This window comes from Gobius niger (genome assembly GCF_951799975.1).
Source record: "Gobius niger genome assembly, chromosome: 1".
Classification (NCBI taxonomy): Eukaryota; Metazoa; Chordata; class Actinopteri; order Gobiiformes; family Gobiidae; genus Gobius; species Gobius niger.
In genome coordinates, this window is record NC_136852.1 from 50,872,558 (window position 1) to 50,898,745 (window position 26,188).

General features: G+C 40.2%; 1 protein-coding gene across 7 annotated transcripts in view; it reads right to left on the reverse strand.

Moving 5' to 3' along the window:
* Positions 1-26,188, reverse strand: part of arvcfb (ARVCF delta catenin family member b) — a 286,776-nt gene that overhangs the window by 212,601 nt on the left and 47,987 nt on the right. For all 7 annotated transcript variants that reach the window (XM_079567196.1, XM_079567195.1, XM_079567192.1 and 4 more), the window contains exon 2: positions 11,202-11,286. The gene's annotated coding sequence lies outside the window, so the exon portion shown is untranslated. The remainder of the gene's footprint in view (positions 1-11,201; positions 11,287-26,188) is intronic.

The window sequence follows — 26,188 nt, forward strand, 5'->3', positions numbered from 1 at the left end:
ATTGCCAGACCCTGAACTAGGTTTGTAGCTAGTTTTAAGTTGGTGTGGGAAACTGGAGTAAACACGGATGAAGAATATTCAAACGTTACACGGAAAGGTCTAACGCTGGTGCCTGAGGTAAACCAGGACTTAAACCAGGTCTTAACTGGTTTCGAAACCATCAAATATATAACAAGTACCATCAAAAGAAGCCTATGGCACAGTTTGAGAACCACTCCATTGCCGTTGCCAGTATAACACTCGGCATAGTAGCACTGAAGCCATTATCTGCCGCCCACCAGTTATATTTAAACACTGCAGTCCTGCTCCCATTATCACATCTGTACTTAAAATTTGAGGAGATAAGACAAAAGGCAGCAGTACATTGCACAACATCATTAGGAAGTATTCTCTACTTCATATTCAGTAACAATATCTTCATGTTGAGCAGAGACAAGGGGAAGGAGGACAATTACAGCGAAGAGAATTCTTTCTCATTAACAAGACAAACAGCCAAACAATATACTTCACTCAATACTAGTACATTAATTCATATTTATAGGTCAAGATCAACAGTAACATTTCCAACAAACACAGCTGCATCACATAAAATGTAATTGTAATTCTCATCTGGAAAACAATGAACAACAGCAGATACAATAAGACAGTTCCTCTTTTATTAAAAGCCAGAGTGAATAGGAGAGTTTTAACTGAAGGTATACAGAGGGAGGAAAAAGGGAGTACACCGTTTGAAATGTCTTACTTTTCTGCCTAAGATGGTCATAAAATGTGGTCTGATCTTATTAAAATCACAAGAATGATTAAACAGTTTCTATTTAAACTATTACCACCCTAACATTTACATGTTATCATATTTTTATTGGCCATAACATGTAAACTTTCACAGGAGAGCATGGAATAAGTAAGTGAACCCAGGAATCTTGCTGAACTGCAGCAGTTTTGTGAAGAGGAACGGTCAAGGATTCATTCTGATTGTTGTGAGCGTCTAATCTGCAACTACAGGAAAGATCTGAATGAAGTTATTGCTGCCAAAATATGTGTGTGCCCGTACGGGGTGTGAAGAGGGAGGGGAAAATGTACAAAGTAATTGTACTGCTCACTGGAGTCTTTTGTTATATGTATTTGTGTACTGTATTGTATTGACTTTGTCTGAGCCAAATTACTCCCAAGGGAGACAAATAAAGTAAAGTAAAAGAGCTCTTGGATGCTCCACAGCACTAATGGCAAAATATTGGACTGATTAAACCAAAGCTGAATGTTTGTACGTTACAGTTTTGTTTAAAGCGTTTTCTATCTCTACAACAGTTAAGTTTATCCATATACAGTTAATTACTTTTTCGGGGGTCTATCTTGAGCTCAAGTCTTTTGGACTCAGACTCGAGATAGACCTTATCTCCAAGCTAACTACTCTGCCAATGTGCATTCATTAATTCCACTTACAGGGCATAGTAAAAGTGTTTATTTAGCAACAATAGAACAGTGAGACATAGAAAACTCCAGTGGAGTTGGCAAAGTTTCTCCATCATCTGATCCTGTACTTCTAAAACAGAGTAATCCTATCTCGTTGTTCTCATAAATCAATATTCGTGGTCAAAGGGTCAGCATTTCAAACACAACTAAAGCTCACCAAATCTAATGTGGGAGAGCTCTGCGACTGTGAAATGCACAAAGGTTGTTGAGTTGCTCTGTGTTGTTATTTCATAGTATTGCATACTGCCTCTGGGTGTTGAGCACTTACACGGTGTGAGCAGTGCACAGCGGGAAGTGCCACTGACGGCATCCACAACAAGAGAACGCTGCGTGGGCTGCTGCGCTGTAGACACGTGCAATATACAATGGGATATCACTATACTGACTATCAAAACAGCAGTGTTTCATATGATAAAGCTGGGCGATATGACCATCACATTGAATCATGATCTTATCCTCATGATGATGATGATCTGACAATTTGGAGGGATTGTCATAATCAGTACTTCTCTGTTAAGGCTTTATGCTCGAGCACAGACACCTTTCTCCACACACTCTACTCACACTACTGATAAGCCTCATGATCATCAGTGAGCGACAGAAGATCTAACCAACCATAGTAAAGTGTGAGCTTTAAAGCAGATGGTTTTAGTTATGTCGGGGGTGACAGTGGCACAGATGGTAGAATGGGTCATCTCATGACTGGAAGGTCAGGGTTCAAATCCCGACTCCTGCAGCACTGTCATTGTGTCCTTGGGCAAGACACTTCACCCACATTGCCTCCAGTGTCTGCATATTAGGGCTTTGACGGACTAGTCAACTACTGCGGCACAAGTTGACATCATTTTAGAGAAGTCGTCTCGTCATGTGTTAATCTCTCTTCCTCCCTCTCTCTCTGCCTAGTTTTAACATTAATGTGAAGGCGAAGCCCCTTTTACGTGTTTCGGGGGGACAATAAACAGTGTTACCGTCGTTATTGCCAGTAAGAGTGAAGTTTTAGTGCTCCACATATACTTTTGCCTGCGTCATATTCAGCCGATATGAGCGAGCTAAAGCCGGGTCTGTCTCTCCACCAACACCGCGAACCACAGCGCATTCACCGAAAGCCTGTATGCTTCAGACCTTGGATATACAACGAGGGTGATCATAACAGTACAGAGGAGAACGAGACAAACGGAGGGGGAGAGAGGGGAGAGGAAGCGGATCTGTGATGTTTCTGGAGACGCAAGGTAAACACTGAGCATTGCCTACATATTTATTCTTCTAAAGCTAAAACCCAAGGAAAATAAGCTGGCATTACTTGCTTACATGTGAGCCTACATTATTACATGACTGATTTGCATGTGGACTTGATGTGCTCGATGTAAATGAGGCTCCGCTGTCATGATGACGTCATCACACAAGTCGTCGACTCGACCTTGACGAAGGCACTAATCTATGTTGTGTTTCAAAAGTTCATTTATTTCTGTTATACAACTTAAAATGTGAAACTGATATATGATATTGACTCATTACATGCAAAGTGACATATGGCAAACCTTTATTTGTTTGATGATTATGGCTTACAGACCATTTTCTAAATATTCTAATTTTATGAGATTTTTAATTGGGGGGTTTCACAAGCTGAGCCATAGTATCATAAATCTATCATATATTAGTTTCAAAGTGGAAGTTGAATAACAGAAATAAATGCACTTTTTAGCAATATTCTAATTTTCTGAGTTTCACCTGTATGTGTATAGCCCTTGAATGACAAACTGACAACCACTATATTTATGTAAAGGGGAGCGAACAAATAATCTAGTTGTTAGCATATTTTCTGCAATGTTTTGTTCCAAACGCAGCCCTCCATTTGGAAAACGGCAAGTGCTTACAGACTTGCCACTTCACTTTGCTCTGAAACAAAACCGTAAAGTTTTCAGCTGCAAAAGCCTCCACACGTTAACAGCATATGTATCAATAATATCTGTCTGTCTGTCTGTCTGTCTGTCTGTCTGTCTGTCTGTCTGTCTGTCTGTCTGTCTGTCTGTCTGTCTGTCTGTCTGTCTGTATGTCTCACTGTCTGTATGTCTCACTGTCTGTATGTCTCACTGTCTGTATGTCTCACTGTCTGTCTGTCTCACTGTCTGTCTATCTATCGACACAGCACGATTATAAGTTCTTTGATTCCATATATAGGTTACATGTAGGAGGAGCAGCCTGCTGTCAGAGGTCTGTGTTCCGAAGTAACTGTTCGCCTAATAGACCGTCATCTCCTTAAGCAGCGCGCACACCGCTGCGCCGCCTCCCCTGCTCCATGGATGTGAGGGGAATGGCAAAAATAAATAAATAAAAAAGAGAGAGGGGAAAAAATAGGAGGGACGAGCCAAGGAATTATTCAAATGATGGTTAGATTTGTATCTCCAAACGTCTTCTCATTTCCATAACTTCAAAAACCTCCCTGCTCTTAATAATGCATGTGCGTCTGCCTATGAATCACCCTGCGCAATGTAATATTTCTGTTGCTCTATTTGGGTGAAGACAGTGGGGCGAGGAGTAAAGAGAAAGAGAGAAAGAGAGAGAGAGGCTGATAGCAGTAAACACTCCGCTCTGTCAATGCAATAGGACATCCTGATCTCTCTAGCGTTTTCAAAGAGCCCAGTGTCTTATCGGGAGGAGGACCAGTCAGTCCAATTAACATTCCACACAGAGCTTCTCCCAGTCTGAAGAGGGGATGCTACACTCCTCTTCCTTCCTCTGTGCAAAAGTATAAGAGCTAAATCATGTTCTCTCATACACACAAAGCAAACCGCTTTGGCATTGAGAGATTGAAAGCTGTAACAACATTTAGGAATTGAAAGCACTGTCAATTTGCTGGAGAAGTAACAGTCCGCTTCCCTCTGACCTCAGGCTCCTAATGAAGGTCTTTTTAAACTTGTATAAAGTTGCTGCTGTTATTAGAAAGAAATATTGTCAGAAGAGGCTTTGCGTAAACGTCAGGGTCTTGATGAGGAAAAAAAAGATGTGTTGCATCAAAACACCTACAAAGACACCTTGAGAAGATGTTACAAACAACTCTTCTAACCTTCTAACAAGTGTGATATCTGACTTGAACGTCTTCCTTCGTGTCTATTCTTGCATATATTTAACACTGGACATGCTTTACTATAAACAGCTCTGATAAAAATGCATCAATTGGGATTACGTTTACCCAATCATCCGGACATGCCGCGTGTATGTGTCTCCTTGTCCCGTACACTTGTTGTAGCAGCCCGTCCCACGGTGGCCGCAGTGGTGCGTGTTGTTGTGCGCGGCCCCCATCAGAGAGGCGTGAGGCGTGAAGGACACCCCGCCGCATCCAGCGCATGGGAGATCCCCGGATTAGTCACGCTCTGAGCTCCTCCGCTGCCACCCTCCACTGCACAGCGCCTGTGCATCCCAACACAGTCCGCATCCAGCAACAAGGGCGACACTACAGCACCGCTTTACCGACACAGCAGCCAACGAAGCAGGCGGCAAGAGCTAAAGGCTGGGGAAATCCACTGGTGTTTGCCTTTTTAATAGCCTTATGGTTTTAGCCACGCTCCAGACGGGTTATTAATCAGCAGCTGTCACTCCACGGGTTAGGAATTTGTCACGTATCCAGAGATTTTTCAATATGCGCTCCCTGATAAGAAAAACTGAAGGCTCTACACAGAAAGGGATTTGCGTTGGTGCTTCATTGCAGCTGTTTTAACTCTTAACTCCAATACTACCATTAGGTTACTTGTTTAACACTATGGTGTTACTGCTGAGAAGAAAGAATGTGCAACACTTCACAAATACAACACAAAGGGATGGTTTAACCTCCAGCAACAAACTGAGGTCAGCATCGAACTTCCACGTCAATCCTCTGCATTCAAGTTGTAATTCATTTGATTTAAGGTTTTTAAATTGGAAAAAAAAAATGACAACACACAAGCATAAGATATGCTACACTATATTAACAAAGCCCACATGTTCACATCAATATAACTCAAGGTGGTGGAAATATGCCTTGTTTTAGTCAAAATAATAATTTAAGCAAGGATTGTTTATTTATTCAAATGGTAATAACTATGGGAAACTCTTGACATATGGAACTACACTGACCCATGTTACCGCAAGAGCTCATGTGTAAACTTTCCGTCCTTCGCTTGCTCAGGGAGGGGCCTGTTTCACTGGTATTTACAGAGATTTGCGGCTTTGTCAAACACGGCAGACAGCAATCCTCTTGGGTGGTGTTATACTTTGTGACCATTTAATAAAACACCCACACTGGCCCTCCACATGGATGGGCCCACTGCAGCTTTGAGCACACAGATGCTCTGCAATGCTCCAAAGGATGTCATTACTACGGCAGTAAACATATGCTTTGGATACAATCGTGGTGGAATAAGCATTTTATACAAGTGATAAAAAAGTGACTACATTTCTGTCGGCAAATGGACATGTTGTAATGGCGGGACTTCGACAATCAAGTACTTTATGAAGGGTTTCAAACCAATTGTAAATGTTTAATAGAAAAAGTAACAGTGGCAAAAGAAAAAGGTCATGGTCAAAATGATTCTATTCACATTGGGATCAATACTTACAGTGTCAAATCAATGGGCTGCACTCACAAGAGAAAAATAACTTAGTTTAACACTGAGGTGGAGGAAAGCTACGAATTCTATGGTGGAATTTGCATTCATACACCAATGTACACAGACACTGGAGACGACTAGGGTGAAGTGTCTTGCCCAAGGACACAACGACAATGTGCATTTGCGGAAGCTGGGATCCGAACCCAAGACCTTCCGATCATGAGAAGACCCGCTCTACCAACTGCACCACCATCACCCCACAGGAACAGCAAGAAACAAGGCACCTACTCACACTCTCGTTCATACACCAATGAAACGCGACACTGGAGGCGAGGTGGGTGAAGTGTCTTGCCCAAGGACACAACGACAGTGTGCACCTACAGAAGCTGAGATTTAAACCCCCGAACTTCCGATCATGAGACAACCCACTCGATCAACTCCACCGCTGTCGCCCCTGCAGTGCGTCACTCTCATGGTGTGGAAACATTTCCTCTCAAATAACCCCAAATCATTCACCGCTTCAGAGATTCTTCCATGATTAACAGCTCTAATACTTCGCTGGTTCAGATTCCTCTGTGTGGCTTTCTTTTTTACTCTTTTGAGTCGTGTAAGTGACCATGGGCCAGATCTTGTGGCGGCGCACGGGGCGGCGCAGGCTCTTGGCGAATTATTTTCCGAGTGGCGGCGCTATATGTGCCATTCGCCTCCTGTGAGGGGGCGTCACAAGAGGAGGTGACTGCACTGATGGAAACACGGCTGACATTCACTTCCTCGTTTACATTGCGCTGTCTCACGTTCTTTCTTAAGCCTTAGGCTCTCACAGGTCAAACTAAAAACTTTATTTACCCCATCGTGAGCTAAACGATGTTCACGTCTCGAGAGAAAAAGAGCTATGAGCTGTGGCGCGGATCGGCCCGTGCTTGGCGTGAACGCGAAGCAAAACAAAAGCACATGTTCACCCCCCACTCCCACACAACCACTCTCCTGGACGCGGAGTCGATCTGGTTGGAGGAAAATGTGTGTGTCTCCACCCACTTAAATGCGCTAAGTCTGGAGTGGCAAGATCACAAAGTGTGCTCCTACTGAGCGCAAAATGTCACGCTATCGTCTCCGTTTTGATGCACAAGATCGGGCCCCATGACTTTCTGGCTGTTTGTGGACTCAATAACGAACAATAATAAAGCTATTTGAAGTATTTGTTATAAGAACTGAGGTATTTGGAAACTTCCTTTTCCTTTTTCCCCTGTTGATGGTGCCTCTGAAGTGAACTTGTCTATTTAGAGCTCTCATATTAAATTGTGATATGGGGAACAATGAAAGAAACACATAAGGGTCACGTTAGGTGATACTAAACCACAGCACACAGCCTCGATGACTGTCAGCTATAATTGGTCCCTTGCCAGAGAATTAATATGCAGACTATTATAGTGGCATTTCTTCTCCCAAAGACTCCCGGGAGTTAATTAAACCAATGCCATTTTGGAGGAGCGCGGATTTAAGGAGGGGACGACCTTGGCAGATGAGGAGGGGCTCTCGGATGGATCACAGCACAATGCACTTGAACCCTTTTGACTCGGCTTTACTTTGAAAGACCTGCGCAAAGAATCAGCGTCTCAAGTGGAGGTCAACGATTGGTGTTTGCCTTGGAAATGCCAAGATAATGCCAAGATAATGTTGTTGTTCAAAATTTGGGCATTAAGCCCAAATAGCCACCTGGAACAGAGGCTATTTATCCTGTACATCTATTTATTTTAAAATCTAGTTTTCAAAAAGTGGCTCATTGAAAACTGTCACTGTTGATGATGAAGTCCATCCCTCGCTGCATCCCACTGGCATCATACCTTTTGTTTATATCCGTGTTCAACATTCTGGATTTTTACAGCAGTTTCTTTCGCGCGGCGCGTAACAGTGGTCTAGGGACAACAGATGAAACAGATGTTGCTATTTCTAACCTTGTATTACAAAGACACACGACGCATACGATAAAATCCTTCACAACTAAGCCTTGAGTCATTGTAAATAAAAGTTATACTATGTCAAATGTTTGAAGATTTCTCCTTCACACTGAACTCAACTGTTTTTCATTAGAGATGCATGTAGGCCTGTCACCATAACAAATTTGAAGTTCGATATATTGAGGCAGGAAAGTATCGCGATAAATGATGTTATTGACTAACGACTCTAGATACTGTCAACTCTCAGGCATAAAAATAACAGTAAACCTTTGTTCTAAAAGTGCATCTAAAACCACATCCTAAAATATCACACAAGATAATGAAACTCAATAAGCTTCTGTTAAAAATCTTTATACAAAGAAAGAATAGGGGGGAGTGCTAATAAATGTACAGACGATAAATATCGGGCCCAAAAATATATCATCTGTTTTGTATTGAACAAAGTCAATGTAGTATTTATCGTGACAGCCCTAGATGCATGCAGGGAAAAAGGTACACCACAGTGAATAGCCATAATAGCCATCTAATTGAAGCCATAGAAGCGTGGCCATAATATCAAGCTACAACCTGCAGGAAGTGGATCCACACATTGACTCCTGGTTGAACTCAATCTCCCTAAATGTAGAGCTGCCTGAGACATGCCCTCTCCAAATGTCAAACCAATCGTAACATGCACAGATGACCACATACTGCATTCCCATAACAATTTAAAATCAAAGGCTAAGGAGACGGAAGCAAAATAGTTAACACTGTAAGCATAAGTTTGCTGTATTCATTTAAATTCTAACCGCAAACATAACAAGTAACGACATTCTCTACATTGGCGTCTGGCTTTCTTCAAATTTCCCAGACAATTTCTTTGCAGCTTATAAATCTCCCTCTTTATGGGCAGTCTTTATCGTCATATTTCAGCAAAGACCAGACAGTAACTCCTGGTTGAGATTCACAGATGCAAGTCTCAAGTGATAAACTGCCTCCGCAAGAGCAGCCAAAAGCGGCAGTACCTCAACAACACTGAACAAAAAGTACAAGACCCGGAGTTGACATTGCGTTCACCGGCCAAAACTATTCAAATCACTAAAGCCCTCAGCTGCCAGACGCGAGATTTAGACCAGTAGCTAAAAACCGAGACATAATGGAGAAACTCTGTGTTCTCCTAAATCAGTGGCTAAAGAAGTTGTCTTGTCAAAGTGACCAAAGAAAGTGTTTTTCCACTTTGCCTTGGTGTGTGTGTGTTTTGCGGACTCTTCTCTCACAAAGCCAGTATTTTCAGATAGGTTCAACTGCAGTTTACAGCTCCCAGGCAACTGACTTCAAGGCAAGAAAAGCTACACGGCGACAGAAGTCTACTGTATGAAAAAAGTTTGTGAATAAACTGTGAATAAACCAAGGACATTTTTTGCAATGGAAAACTGTTGTGGAGATTTTTAAGGTCATAAATCATTTACTTGTGTTTAGAAACCCCCGAAGAAAATGCTATATGTTTTAAACAATAATGGAAGAAGTGATGGAAATAGTAAGTGGGCCCAATCTTGTGTTTCTAAACGCAGCGTAACATTTTGCAAATAGTAGGAGCGCACTTTGAGCTCTTGCCACTCAGCCTTACCACATTTTTGCAATTTCTCCATCTGTGAGATCAATAAAGTATCATCTTATCTTATCTTTACGTGGGAAGTATGAGGGGTGGAGAAACACCCATGTCCAATGGTGATGTTAAGTACAACAGCCTTTTTCCTCCAACCAGACTCCGTGGCGAGGGGGTGAGAGAGGGGTTGTAGGGGAGAACAGCTTTTGTTTTGGTCACGTTAACACAATTACGGCAGCGCGAGTGCCAACCCACGCCACAGCGGGACCGGCTATTGCTGGGTTTGAGGTGACATCAGAGCATACTAAAGGCCTATAATATTTTATGTGGTGGGGGGCAGGTCAAATTATTTAGTTTTTGAGGAGATTTTTGGCGTTGTACATAGGGCTCTCACGATAATAACTATATCGACTTATCGTTCAAACAGATAAACAATATATTTTTGGGCTTGATATTTATCGTCTATAACGGAAGCAAATTGAGTGACATTATATTTCATGTTTATTGCTGCTTGTGTGGTATTTTAAGGTTATTATGATGCACTGAGAGTTGACAGTATCTAGTATCGTTAGAGTCAATAACATTGTTTATTGCGATACTTTCCTGCCTCAATTAATCGAACTTCGTGACAGGTCTAGTTGTACAGAGGACCTCGTCAGTGATATTAATGCATACGTCTCCTAGTAGATATTACTTGTGAAAGTGTAATGCAATTAATAGGAAAAACAGGCTCCTGCCCCCAAACTGACATCCACCCATTCTAGAACCTGAAAACAACCAATACAGCTCTTTCTCTTGGGACATGAACATTGTTAACCCACGATGGGGTTAATAAAGTTTTTTGTTTGACCTGTGAGAGCCTTGAGGAAGACCATAGGGCAGCTGAGGCTGACATCAGAGCCCATTTAAGAAATCATTGAGTTTAGAGCTTGCGCTGTCCTTGCGCCAGGCACAAGATCTGGCCCAGTTATTTATTTCTGTCAACAGTATGCACAAATTACTTACATTCTATTAAATAAATTAGGAAATGTTTAACTAAAACTGAACTTTTACACATTTATAAGCTCAATGCATTGTTTGCTTTTAGCTGAGTTTGCAAAAAACTGTGTCAGTCTCAGTCCGATAAAGACTTTAGTGATTATATTGTTGCTTCTTGCGATATGGATATTGCAGCACCAAAAATCCTGATACAATGTTTTTTGCGGTAAGTTGTGCAGCCCGTCTCTGTGACATTCATTACAATGTTATAACCCCATTAGTCACACTCAAGTCCCAAGTCTACCATCATATGTCCACAAAAAAATAAACTAGTGTACATCCCCATATTGCAAAACAATGTAGCATTTCTGTTCAAAACCAACTTTTAAATGTACTCCATATGATTGCAAAACTTTTACTTCCACTCTTGCAAAGACTGCCACGGCCACTGCCTCAATCTTGTAAAATTCACATTACGGTGAAAAGGCCATTCGAGTTCAAGGAGCAACAGCACACAAGACAGATTCTTCTTTAATAAAAAACGCATGTCAATTCTGCTCTTTTGTCAGGGAAAAACGCTTTGGAGATTTGCAGATGGGAGTCAGCTCGGTTCAGAAAAAATGTCCTTACCTTTAGTTGTGAAGAAAAGCCCATAAAAATCTCAGGACAGGATGACATTTATCAGAGTGCAGCCATGACAATGAACCAGCTGCACCTGTGACAGAAAGAAAGGACAATGTTGAGTTTATAAATGACAATACCATAAAAAAAAAAGCTATCAATGTAAACAGTACATCAAAAATAATAATGTTGTGCTGGTCAAAAGGTGTGTGAGCTGTAATGTTATGTACAGCCAACAGGCGTACATAACATTACATAACATTACCGAATATGTTGATCTTAGAAGTATTCAAACCCGCTATTTTTCACCGCTTTACACTCAAATGCAAGTCTAAGTACTTCAACAACTGGCAGCTACTGGATTCATTATTTAAACCCAGTATTGACTGCACGGACTTGAGGAGGGTGGAAAACCCGTCTGACATAACTCAAGCCAGAATGTCAGACTATCGAATGAATTAATGATCTGAGCGGTTCCTGAAGGCAGCGTGAGGCGTTCAGGCTCCCGTCTGGTCAGTGTGATCATGACAACACACTGACGAAAGGGAGACAGGATTTCAAGCTGAGTAAACTCAACTTTTTCACCTGAGCATGGTGTTTTTATATCAACGGTTTACTGGGATTCATTACTGCAGTGCGCATCCCATACCTCTGCTGATTTTATGGTGGAACAGGCACACATAATGTTGGAGAAAAAAATCATTACCTCTACTTCTCTCCCATGGTCATATTAATTTATTGAACAGCTGAAACAGTCAAGCAACTTTATTAAGAATTATTCTTGGACCCAACAGGCATCAAAATGAGATGGTTTTTTTTAGCAACAGATAAACAAGCTATACAGTCGGATTCACACTTTTACAAACACATTTAGATAAACAGGAAAGCCCTCAGTTCTTCAAAAAGAGATAAAGATTCACTATTCCCCTGAGACTTGTGGCGGGAAAGTGACTGTATTGCCCTCAAACGCGACTGTTGCTAAGTGCCTCCATTACAGTGTCGGGATCCTTTGTGCTGTTTGTGTCATAAAATATTGAAATATTGTTTTATCCAAAGAGCAATAACGACTCATAAGCAAGCAGACGTAAACTTCACTATAAAAAAACACAAGAGAGTAAGAGATCAGAGATGTAAAAGTCCCTTCCAAAAGCTCAATTCAGTCATACATAGATGTTTCCCTCAGGAGATATCAGTAAGAGTCAATATTAAAAACAAAAAAGTCTGGAGGAAAGATACTAAGTAAATGGCTGTAAGTTAACAAATGAAAGCATTTATTCTTAGAGTGAAGGAAAGCTACGTTTAACTGTAGCTGTTTCCTTGAGAGACAAGACTTCATCTCGTCCCAGTATGAATATGTCTGTGAGTGTTTTGTGGTGGTCGAAGGGGCAATAGGCATAGATTAACAGCCAGTCTTCAGTCAGTCTGCCCAGAGCCAGTGCTAGTCTGTCTAGGGCCCTTCGCAATATCCCTCTACTGTACGCATCCCAAGGCTAATTGACAAAGGGTGAATCCATTTATACACAGTTATACGCATTAGTGCAGGACAGAAGTGGAACATAATGCCCTGACCTGACTGTGTGAGAACCACTAACCATTGGCCACAGTCGGACTGGTGTTTAGAACTACACTATTTTTCCCCACTTTTTAAAATTGTTAATAGAAACATTTTCTCACCTCTGGTCCTTGACCCAGAGTGTGGGAACCGCTAATTTAAAGGGACTAGATGTAATTTAGACATGTTAAAATGATGGATTTTCCACCCCCACATGCTCCAGCAATGTCCTAATGTGTAGAATGAACCCAGTCCTATTCACCACAACTGCCGCTAAAGCCTGCACTGTCACTCAAAAAGTTGCTATTTCAGGCCAAAATACCAACTATCTCCATTGTCATGCACAAGTTTAACATAGAGACTGCAGTTACGCGTAAGACCTGAGGTGGCAGTGGCGAGTAAAAAAGTTCCTACTTTCATCTAGTTCCTTTAAACCTAACTGAAACCTGCACCTAACGGTAATTTGTTTTTAGACCAAGCACATTCAGAGAACTATAGTTACTGAAAGTAACTTGCTGTGTGGCATCAACTCCCCTTTGAGACAAATATAACAGCTTTGCTATTTGCCAAATTACTGTCCTGATATGAGTGTCCTCTGAAGATCGTGTCCTGCGAGCACCACCCAGGAGACAGGAGACAGGCGAGCGAGAGACCAGGGACCCAAGCGGGGATGCAGTCGCGCCTTGGGGGTGACAGGAGGATGCCGGAAGGTCTCTCCTGCGCATCCTCTTCAGCAGACTGTTCAATTTTGGTGTTATATATGGCAAAGTAACAGTAGTTGGTTATCAAGCGAAACAACACTGTAATTTGACAAGGCCCTCGCAACTTGTGTAGTCTGTGTATAGGAAGGACTGGTGCTGAGTCAGGCAGCCCCAGGCGTTGTGTCTATCGGTCAGTTCCAGGTACGTGACTATTTCTTGTGAAGGGCCCCCTTTTCCAAGGACTTTGGAAGTCTGGAAAAGCACTATTGTATATGGAATCATAGATGGGACTCGGGAGATTTTAATATTTTATTATGCTGCAATGTTTTGTTGCTTTTATACACTGTCTGCATCATGTTTTAGTGCAATACCCTGCCTCTCTGATCAAAGAGAACACATTTGTTGATACCAGAACAACCTTCATATCATCTGTGCCCTCAACCACACAGGGCCCCCGTAAAGATTGGATCATTGAGGCAAAACACATCAGTGCACAAGCCCAGACTCGGGGACGGAGCGAACATGATCCTAGTTTGAGTGAGTGAAGTGGTCAACAACACCGCACTCCTGCCTCCACTCCCCACAACACACACTGTTGCCAGAGCGGCTATAAATAGGATGGAAGGTAGGCATGTGGAGAAGAGGCTTTTATTGGGAATGTGATCGTTTTGAAAGCAATTTGCCCCTCTCTCTGCTCGGGCCGTGCACTTTCAAATTATATGTGGCCCACAGGGCATAACCGGTGCACCCCCATGGCACTAACAAGTTCCCTGAGTGTCGAAGATTGTGGTGAGTATGTAGAATATGTGGGATATATTTAAATCAAATGTAAACTCACTTTTAGATAAAGTAAAGTTACTTCCTTTATTCCTTCTCATCTTGATTTATTCCTTTTTTCTTCACTTACAGTCCAAAAAGATGCCACAAATGTCAAGATGTTACAGCTAAAAGTGTGGCATCGTCTAATCCATACACACAAATTGGAAAGTCTCCTAGAGCCTTAGTACATGGTCACAGTGTGATAGGCACCTGCACAGCACCAGAGACACACAGCCGTGGCTCTGTGATAGACGGACAGGATCCCAGGGCCTTGTCCAAACATACAATAGATCTGAGCAGCTGAGACGGAGCAGGAGAAGGGCAGAGTGAGACAAACAAGAGGCTAACACCGTGCACTGCAAATCCACACCAAGCAAGAGTTCAATACTTTCTGTTCGAGGCGCCGGACCAAGACCTGCCGCCTCCCCAACACATACAACCTTATATTTGTGATTGCAAAGGTGGCAGGCAGTAGGAGACAGGAAGTATTAAGAAACAAGACGTGGAGGAGGGAAAACATATGGTCCAAATAAGTGCATGGTAAAAAAAATTGTGTTTCTATTTCTTTAGCAGCCAAACAAGGAATTGCACCACTGTTCAGCCAGATGAATGTTCAAATCAACATTGTGTGGTCTTTAACATAAGGATAAAATATCCAGAGGGAAAGGTTTACTAACGTTTACCACCAGACGTGCTCATGTCTAAACTTAAACATAAAAAGATATTACGTTTTACAAATAAGATTGATCTTTAGACAGGGTTTCCACTACAGGTGTCAGCAAGTCAAATCCAATGCCTTTTAAAGTTTTAATGCCTATTTTTAATGCCACAAATGCAAATTAACATAATATTTAATTTCGTAAGATTTGTAAACATCCAATCAAACAGGGGAACGAAGGAAAATGTTGATATTCAAAACCAAATCGGACTCAACGGAAAACGTGTCAAAATCGCAGCTGAATTTGTTTTAGACCATATAGTTTTGGTGTTTTTGACAATGTATGCAGTAGAGAGAGTTGAGCAGTTGATGACATTTTAAAATTTAGATTCAATTTAATTTAATGCGTCTTGATGCCGTGTGGAAACTCTGTTAGAACTTAAAGCAGTACTAAGTCATAGTCCCTCTGGGGGTAATACAAGTGTTAATGGGATGATTGGGGGGTCTTTGGCCAGAAAACCATGCTTGCAACTTCCCTGCACTGGATCGGAGGCCCCAATACACACGAATGGAATCCCGAAGAAGAAGCTAGCAGACTAAAGGTCAAAGCTAACTGTGGGCTAGCGCAACTTATTTACAGCAGAAAAAAATGATCTGCATTGTGTAATTGGATGTACAATATCCCTCTCTTCCTTTGTCTTTTCTGACAGTGTAGTATTTACTCTCACGGACAATGAATGAGTAAAAAAACGCAACATGCTATGACACCTGCAGTGGCGCTTATGGCCTCTCGGGCATGAGTTACTTAGTTCTGCTTTAAATGATTAGACAATGAAGACCTGCATTTATTCAAAATATGGTCAAGGCTTCAAATTACATCCAAACATAGTCCAGACGACGTCCAGTGTAATGTTAATGCTTAGGGCAGAGATGAGTCGGGCGCATGGCAAATCTCAATCCGTTTTTGTAAGCGGTCTGTCCAGTAACATCTTTATCTCTCCTGTCTGCAGCTCTTGGCTCGAGAGCCGTTTTGGCGTTGCACCCTCGACCTCTCAGAGGCCGGGGGTTAATTCATGCCGACACATGACGTCAGGTGGAAGTCATTTACCGAAGTCTGGATTCTTTATCACTGACAACACTCCAAGCTCACAGACAGAGAAGGGAGCTAGAGACGTGACGCTGTCCAGGCCTGGACCGATGGTAAAAGGCAGACGCTATTTAATTTGACATAGCAGAAATCTGAGAACTAGATTAAAGGGAACATATCATGCAAAATTTACTTCGAACTAAAGTTGTACCCTTATAAATAATAATAATAATAATAATAATAATAATAATAATAATAATAATAATAATAATAATAATAATAATAATAATAATAATAATAATAATAATAATATAAAACATTAGAAAGTCGTATTTAGCTTTATTCACACAGGTTGACTTTAGTTGATTGACTGCGGAATTCTTCCGCAGTCAATTATTGGTTTTCATGTTCTTTATTGATTGACTGCGGAATTCTTCCGCAGTCAATTATTGGTTTTCATGTTCTTTATTGATTGACTGCGGAAGAATTCCTATTACTTTTGGGAATTCTGCAATTTACGTTTTTTCCGCAATCGGCCAAAATGTCGGAGATTTTTCCCATTGACTTATAATGGGGCTGCCGCAAATCCATGCTTTTCTGCACTTTTTTCTGCATTTTCTGCAATTTCTGCACTTTGTGCATGTTCAGCTTATGCAACTTGTGGGTTTTGAGGAAAAATCGTCCTTCTGCAGTTTTCCAGTTTTTTTATACGAGAGTTTGAAATTTTTGCATTGGTGTGTATGTGCGAATCCAGCCAATCAGGAGACTCCAGGCCTTTCAGCCATTTGTGCAGCTTCTGCCAATCAAGCACTGAGGCCATTTCAACAGTTTGACCAGTTTATGGAATATAAACGTTTATGCAACTTAAGAGTTTATGCAAATTAACCCATTCATGCATTTTACCACTTTATGCATTTTACCACTTTATGCAACTTAAGAGTTTATGCCTTTTACATAATTTAACTCATTCATGCATTTTACCACTTTATGCAGTTTATACAGTTTATGCAACATGACATTTTATGCATTTTACCATTTTATGCAAATTAGATCATGCAAATTAAGCAATTTATGCAATTTCTGCATTCGCTTCCCGCAATTCCGCAGTCAATCGCAATGGCGCAGCCATTGCATTTCTAGTTATTGATTGACTGCGGAATTCTTCCGCAGTCAATTATTGGTTTTCATGTTCTTTATTATTATTCCTCTTCCATCTTTTTCCCGATTTTCTCCAGCTTTCAGCACCTTCATGCTTTGTGCAATTTATGCAAGTTATGCATCAAAACGTTCCGCATGTTGAGGAGAAGGGTGCTATTACTTTTGGGACTTCTGCAACTTACGGTTTTTCCGCAATCGGCCAAAATGTCGGAGATTTTTCCCATTGACTTATAATGGGGCTGCCGCAAATCCATGCTTTTCTGCACTTTTTTCTGCATTTTATGCAATTTCTGCACTTTGTGCATGTTCAGCTTATGCAACTTGTGGGTTTTGAGAAAAAACTGGCCGTCTGCAGTTTTCCAGTTTTTTTATACGAGAGTTTGACATTTTTGCATTAGTGTGTATGGGGGGAATCCAGCCAATGGGGAGACTCCAGGCCTTTCAGCCATTTGTGCTTCTGCCAATCAAGCACTTTCAACAGTTTGACCAGTTTATGGAATATAAAGGTTTATGCAATTTTAACAATTAATGCAAATTAACCACTTTATGCATTTTAAACCGTTTATGCAACTTAAGAGTTTATGCCATTTAGGATTTATGAATTTTAAAGAGTCTATGCAATTTACATCATTTATTCAAATTAACCCATTCATGCATTTTACCACTTCATGCAGTTTATACAGTTCATGCAACATGACATTTTATGCATTTTACCAGTTTATGCAAAATAGATTATGCAAATTAAGCAATTTATGGAATTTAAACAGTTTATGCAATTTCTGCATTTGCTTCCCGCAATTCCGCAGTCAATCGCAATGGCGCAGCCATTGCATTTCTAGTTGATTGACTGCGGAATTCTTCCGCAGTCAATTATTGGTTTTCATGTTCTTTATTATTATTCCTCTTCCATCTTTTTCCCGATTTTCTAGAGCTTTCAGCACCTTCATGCTTTGTGCAATTTATGCAATTTATGCATCAAAACGTTCCGCATGTTGAGGAGAAGGGTGCTATTACTTTTGGGACTTCTGCAACTTACGGTTTTTCCGCAATCGGCCAAAATGTCGGAGATTTTTCCCATTGACTTATAATGGGGCTGCCGCAAATCCATGCTTTTCTGCACTTTTTTCTGCATTTTATGCAATTTCTGCACTTTGTGCATGTTCAGCTTCTGCAACTTGTGGGTTTTGAGAAAAAATCGTCCTTCTGCAGTTTTCTATTTTTTTTATACGAGAGTTTGAAATTTTTGCATTGGTGTGTATGGGGTGAATCCAGCCAATGGGGAGACTCCAGGCCTTTCAGCCATTTGTGCAGCTTCTGCCAATCAAGCACTTTCAACAGTTTGACCAGTTTATGGAATATAAAAGTTTATGCAATATTAACAATTTATGCAAATTAACCACTTTATGCATTTTGAACCGTTTATGCAACTTAAGAGTTTATGCCATTTAGGATTTATGAATTTTAAAGAGTCTATGCAATTTACATCATTTATTCAAATTAACCCATTCATGCATTTTACCACTTCATGCAGTTTATACAGTTCATGCAACATGACATTTTATGCATTTTACCAGTTTATGCAAAATAGATTATGCAAATTAAGCAATTTATGGAATTTAAACAGTTTATGCAATTTCTGCATTTGCTTCCCGCAATTCCGCAGTCAATCGCAATGGCGCAGCCATTGCATTTCTAGTTGATTGACTGCGGAATTCTTCCGCAGTCAATTATTGGTTTTCATGTTCTTTATTATTATTCCTCTTCCATCTTTTTCCCGATTTTCTAGAGCTTTCAGCACCTTCATGCTTTGTGCAATTTATGCAATTTATGCATCAAAACGTTCCGCATGTTGAGGAGAAGGGTGCTATTACTTTTGGGACTTCTGCAACTTACGGTTTTTCCGCAATCGGCCAAAATGTCGGAGATTTTTCCCATTGACTTATAATGGGGCTGCCGCAAATCCATGCTTTTCTGCACTTTTTTCTGCATTTTATGCAATTTCTGCACTTTGTGCATGTTCAGCTTCTGCAACTTGTGGGTTTTGAGAAAAAATCGTCCTTCTGCAGTTTTCTATTTTTTTTATACGAGAGTTTGAAATTTTTGCATTGGTGTGTATGGGGGAATCCAGCCAATCAGGAGATTCCAGGACTTTCAGCCATTTGTGCAGCTTCTGCCAATCAAGCACTGAGGCCATTTCAGCAGTTTGACCAGTTTATGGAATTTAAAAAGTTTATGCAATATTAACAATTTATGCAAATTAACCACTTTATGCCTTTTAAACCGTTTATGCAACTTAAGAGTTTATGCCATTTAGGATTTATGAATTTTAAAGAGTTTATGCAATTTACATAATTTATGCAAATTGACCCATTCATGCATTTTACCACTTTATGCAGTTTATACAGTTTATGCAACATGACATTTGATGCATTTTACCAGTTTATGCAAATTAGATTATGCAAATTAAGCGATTTATGCAATTTGAACAGTTTATGCAATTTCTGCATTCGCTTCCCGCGATTCCGCAGTCAATATTTTTAGTATTTTTTTCTTCCACATATGATTTTCCTGGATTTTGTTGTGTAATAGGTGGAACCAGGAAGTGCCACTGTGTTTTTAAAGTCCAGAAACTATCACCAGATACATTCTGAGCCATTCTGTGCTAACAGCATTTACAGGTGAAAATTACAATATCGTTCAAAAGTTGATTTATTTCTGTAATCCAACTTAAATTTAAACTAATATTTGATATAGACTTATTACATGTAAAGTGACGATATGTCAAGCCTTTGTTTGTTATAATCTTAATGATTATGGCTTACAGTCCATTTTGAAAATATTCAAATTTTATGAAATTTTTAATTTGGGGTTTTTACAAACTGAGCCACAATAATCAAGAAAACAAATAAAGGATATACATGTCAAACGATCAGATATTCGTTTCACAGTGTAACTTGAATAACAGAAATGAATGCACTTTTTAACAATATTCTAGTTTTCCGAGTTTCACCTGTATTATTGCATTTACTATCAATTTCTTTGTCGAAGAACAAGATACTATAAAAGCAGTCCTTCCTCATCAAATGTTGGTTCTATGCAGAAACATTATTTTAGGTAACAAAACATGAAACATCAATGCTAAGGTGCACTTTTATAAGCCACAACCATGATATGTCCACTTAAAGACAAATCTCGAAAATGTTAGTATAGTGCATTAAAGCAATGCATTTTACAGGTATTCAGTATTAGCTCAAACATATCTCGATCACGATCTTAAATATTCTAATCTAGATTAGCTTATTCAAAGATTTTCTTTGGACTGGCTTCTATGTTGGCATATTATGAAACAGTTTGTTTATTAGGAAGGAAGTTGTTCCAAAGATCAATCACCATGGTACACAACAAGATAAATACAGATATGAAAACAATTTGACATTTTGGCACACCCCCTTTCAGGACAGTGGCATTAGTTCACATTTAATCACAGTAGGCCTGCTGCCTGTGACTCATTGACCCTGTAGCTGACAGGACGTCCCGGGAGTTCACTGCTAACGAGATGAAGGGGCAGAACGTGCGGGGAGCCTTAAAGGATTGCACTGAACTAAAGCCTCTCTGGGGACTAAAACCCAATTGAAGAATCGCCTGTCCCCCACTCTTCCTGTTAGTCTTTCATTTTACCAAATGCAATGCCCTCATTCTTATTCCTGTGAATGTTAATGCTCCATGCCACCGCTTTTGAAAACTCACCGCGCTGAAATTTAATTTGCCAAAAGAAAAATATTTCAAACAAAGGCCAAATGGGAAGAAGTAGACTATACGTGCATCAAAAGGTTGGATTGAATCGTCTTTTGAAAGTAAATTCTCTTATGCATGCCATGACTTTGTAGACTGTGGATCCAATCTCCACATTGTGAATAAGATTTAAAACTGGGACATCCACGTTTGACTTTCTGACCCGCTGTCTCCCGCCTCATCTTCCGACGGAAAATATTCATTCTATCACCGGTGCAGAGATTAATAAGATTCTTATTGCCACCGCTGCATATTCTCAAACTCTTCATTTAATTCCCCTCTGTTCTATTTCTTATCAGAACAATTTCCTGTCCAAAAATTAGGTTGTGATAAAACACACCACTCAATTACATTGATTTGGAAGCTGTATAATTTGAAAGTTTTCTCAGCTTTACTTGAGAGACCATGAATCGGCCTATTTATGCGTCTTTTTTGTAAAGTCGTTGTAATTATTCATGACTGACTCAAAAACTCCCAGGTCAGGACAATAGCTAAGCAAAAAGGAAGTGCTATTTTAGGCTAAACAAGGATGTAGTCAGTATTAACCCTCTGTTGAACAAGCAACTCCCCCTGAGTCTAAAGGCTCAGGTTGTAACCCCAAGCGCAGTTGAATTGTGGAAGCTTCTTGCACAACGGAGAAAAAAAATTCAGACCTTTGACAAACCTTTTCTACAATAGTTACAGTTTGGTTCTCAGTCTCAGTGGACACTTTATTTGGAGTGTTGGAAAACTAAAGGGCCTGTGTCACCGGCCTAGAGACTATTTGGAGACTCGAGTTGCTGCTGGTCACAGAGATGTCTCCAAAACATCCCCTGGAGATAAAGAAAGTAGCCTCAGTGATAACGAACACTGAGGCTACATTTTGTTTGTCCTCCTTTAGCATATTGTAAACTCAGACATTTGTGGGACAAAGATTGTGCATCTAATTATACAGCATTTGTATCAATTTCATAAACTCCAAAGTGAGTTTTCTTGCATTTCTGAGAAAGTGAGTCTGAAAAGTGACCCTGCCAACGATTACTCGCATTTGCAATTTTATCGCAATATTACACAATGCGATTTCGAAATCGCAGAGGCACGTGATTTCGGCCCATGCAGCTGATGGCCGCGGCCCATAGAAGTGAATTTAGCAGTGTGTTTCTCCTAGAAAGTTAGTGCAATACCACATGTTCCGTTTATTTCCTTTCTGTGTTTTAGAACAACACAAAAAAGCTGAAAAAAAGGGCAAATTTGGCCAGAATTGGCACCTTCTAAAAATTGTGAGTAATTAACTTTGTTTCAAGCACGTGACGCTCGGTTAAACTCTCCCGGTGACAGTAACAGGCGTGGGCGATGTAAAAATCACAACTGCTATTAGAGAAAAAGGAGTGATTGTGTGTCTGTGCCTGCCGTACGTAAGCATGGAGAACAGAAAAAGAGGAGAAGAGAACTGTCAGGGGACTTGAGAACCCAAATTGTGGAAAAACATCAACGGCATCAAAGCTACAAGTCCATCTCCAGAGATCAACAATGCACAACCCACGGCACTACAGGACAGTCAACGCGGACAGAAGAGAAACTGCTGACTATCAATTTGTCACTATCAATTGGTACATCAGAAATGAAATAAACATAGGCAGATCTAACCTGACGAGTATAATTTCTCTTCAGCTGATAATGGCACTTTTTATAATGACTGCCGAGTATTACTGTGGAAAAAACCTACAGATTTAATGTAATGAGCATGTTTGTGTAGGCTGTGCAGCAGAAGAAGCCTTTGAGAAGCCATAATTGACAAAAGCAACCAAATAATTAATAGAAAATGAGAAATGTTTAAGTCATACAATAATGTGTAAATGTCAGTGAGTGTTAGCCCCGAGATTAAGAACTGTTCTGCGATTGATTTCCTCACCATAAAGACGCTGAAAGGCCGCGCAAGTTAGCTGTCTCATTTCGTGTTGGACAAAGCAGGCTTAATTCTCCTTTATCGCAATCAAAACACTCGTATCATTAGAATGTGGCCTTGAGCGACAGAGTGATAGACATGTGAGTTTGCATTAATAAGAATGAGCCAGCCACAACTCTCCCACAATTATTCTGGCAAAAAAATGTGTCAAACCGCATTTGCCAAGTCTGCCGCCTGCAACAAAAGACTCACACAAAAGGAAACGGTGATTCAGAGCTGCTATGAACTAGCGTGCACAGAGAAATCTCATTCAAAGAGGTTTAATGCACCGTGGACTCTCCGACCCCCCCTATCTGTGGCCTTCAAAAATGCAAACAATAATCCTGGCGTCTCACACTCCCCCACAGTCAGCCTCTTTGTTGTCTGGGGTTTTATGGTTAACATTTAGAGTTCACTTGTTATATCATCCACATTCATTTTCTAAGGTTAAGGTACACGCACAGGGGGAATCTATTTGCAAATTTAGTTAATAGACCAAATAAAAAGTTCTTAAACACAATTGATTAGTTTGGCATTATAACAAAAAGTTGAAAATAATGCAAAATTCTGAGAATTTCTCCTCTTTATCAGCCTCAGTTGTTTCACAGATGCCACCACCAGAAAGGATTTGCTTGCACCATAAACATTTACAGGACTAGAAGGAGTAGAGATTAGGACCAAGCCACTGTTGAACATGAACACATGAACACACATGGGACTCATGCATGTAAACATGCCACGCCGGATTGAAGCTTTGGGCTAATTTGCATCCGTTGTCCCCCACCCAACTCAAACCTGGGACCTTCTAGCTGTGAAGCACAAAAGTGCAAAAGTGCACAAAAGTGCAAACCGCTGCCCTACCTTGCCGCTAAATTTTGGATCTCAAACTAGTCTAAACCAGGATTAAGTTAAATTTCTTTTTTTTTTTTTAAAGACATTTAGGCCCGTAGACTTTATTCTACGGGATAGCACAAGGTGAAAGGTGGTGAAGAGCTGGGGGACACACTTTCAGAACCAGGACTCGAACCCATGACACTGAAGAGCCTGAGCTTCTCAACTGGTATGGTGTCATGATCCACAATAATCCAAAGATGACTTGGCGCAGTCCAAATAAGAATAATTAATTTGTAATTTATAATGAAGTACTGTATTGCTTAAAACATCAGTAACAAACGTTAATGTTTTTATATCTCTTTCATAGATATTGAAATGAAAGTTCTCTTAGAAAGCCTCGTAATTCTCTGAAAATGGTGCCGTGACCCACTTTTGGTCAATGCTTCCCAAACAGGGGTACCTGAACCCTTGGAGGACCGGTACTTGAGGGTATAGCAGGGAGTCCTTGGAACTATTTCACATTGAAAACAAGGTGAAAGTGAAAACTGTTACTGTTGAAAGGAAAAGCTATTGAAATATTTTTGCAGTAAAATGTATGGTTTTGGAAGTATTGCAGCTTGATTATGAATACACAACATTGTCGTTTTACCTATAAATAGTCCTTTTAAGTGATAAGAAGCACCATATCCAATCCTCATCCCCATCTTCTCCATTCTCGTCCTCTGTGCATGCTTGGACCATTATCCCCACATGACTTCACCTCTCGGTGCCCTTTGCTACGAACAAAGTTACAGCATCCAAGACTCCCTATAGAAAGTGCAAGTGCAGACTGTTCCGACATCTATTTAAGCCCCGAGCCACATATCTAGAGTCTGGATCCTTTCCAAAAGCGGTAAATACCAACGCGCGGGGAGTCGTGCTGCAAAAAGCCATACAGGAAAAAAAAAAAAGCAGATTGGTATTCATAGTGGCAGTTTCCCGAAGTTGAAGCGGCATAAAAAGCCAGAATTATAACATAAAAGTAAACAAGCCGCATTGTGAGGATTGGTATCAGCGTGGTGCAGCAGCAGGTGGAGGGACCGACAGAAAAAAGCTTGGTTCATCCATTGCTATCAAATATACAGTATGTTTGCTTGTAAATAAGGCTGGAAAATGTGTGAAAGTACAAAGAAGCAAGAGCAGAGGAAGATAGAGGTGAAATGTATATGGTTAGAAATGCAGAGAAGTTCGGGAGTAGCTCTCGATTAGAGATGCACGGATTCAGCCTTTTTTACTATGGAAGCGTATTGGTAGCTTTATTCAATTTGTAATGCAATTGTCAAATGGCTTTACATTATGTTATTTTGGCATGCATTTTAGATTTGTATTTGACATTTGGCCATGCAATCTTTAATTTCACTGTGCAATTTGTCTTTGCAATATGTATTATCAACATGCATTTTACATTTTAAAAATGTATTTTACATTACAAAGATGTATTTTGCATTATGGTTATGCATTTTGCCAATACATATTTCATTTATTTTTTAAATGTAAATGTTTTGATTGCATTACATATTTGCCATGGGATTTTGGTCTCTTTATTCATTTTACAATGCAATTGAGAATCATGCATTTGACATTCTACATTGTGTAATGCATTTTACTTTTTGATAATGTATTATGTATTTTTAGGTGACTTTTGAGAATCATGCATTTGACATTCTACATTGTGTAATGCATTTTACTTTTTGATAATGTATTATGTATTTTAAGGTGACTTTTGAGAATCATGCATTTTGATATGCAATTTGCTTTTTGATAATGTATTATGTATTATGTATTTGTATTTGACTTTTGAGAATTATGCATTTTACTTTTTGATAATGTATTATGTATTTGTATTTGACTTTTGAGAGTTATACATTTTACTTTTTGATAATGTATTATGTATTTGTATTTGACTTTTGAGAGTTATGCATTTTGTTAGACATTTTACTTTTTGATAATGTATTATGTATTTGTATTTGACTTTTGAGAATCATGCATTTGACGAAAAAGAATACATGGTGAAACAGCACCATCTTGTGGTTACAATATTGCGGAATACAAAACGTCTCACGCGCCGAAGGTTGCTAAATTCAATTTGAAAATGCAATCCGCTCCTGGCCAATCAGAGAAGAGTTCGCCTCAGCAGCGCAGGCAGCGCAGGCAGCCGTGAACCAGAGCCAGGCACTGGGCAGGCTCTGGCGACGGTGACTTCTTGCTGGTGGAAAAAAATGCAGTCCTGGCATATTTGATGCAACTGATCAGACTTCATGAAGATTCAGAGCTAATCCTACATTTTGGTAAGTATCTGTCTTGTGGGTGACAAAAAACAAAACAAAGCAAAAGGTGCTAATGCTAAGCTATCCTGTAGCATCGATTCAGTGTTTATGACCAACCTGGCGTCTCTCATCGATGTCTGTTGAACCACGGTCGTATAGCGAGCT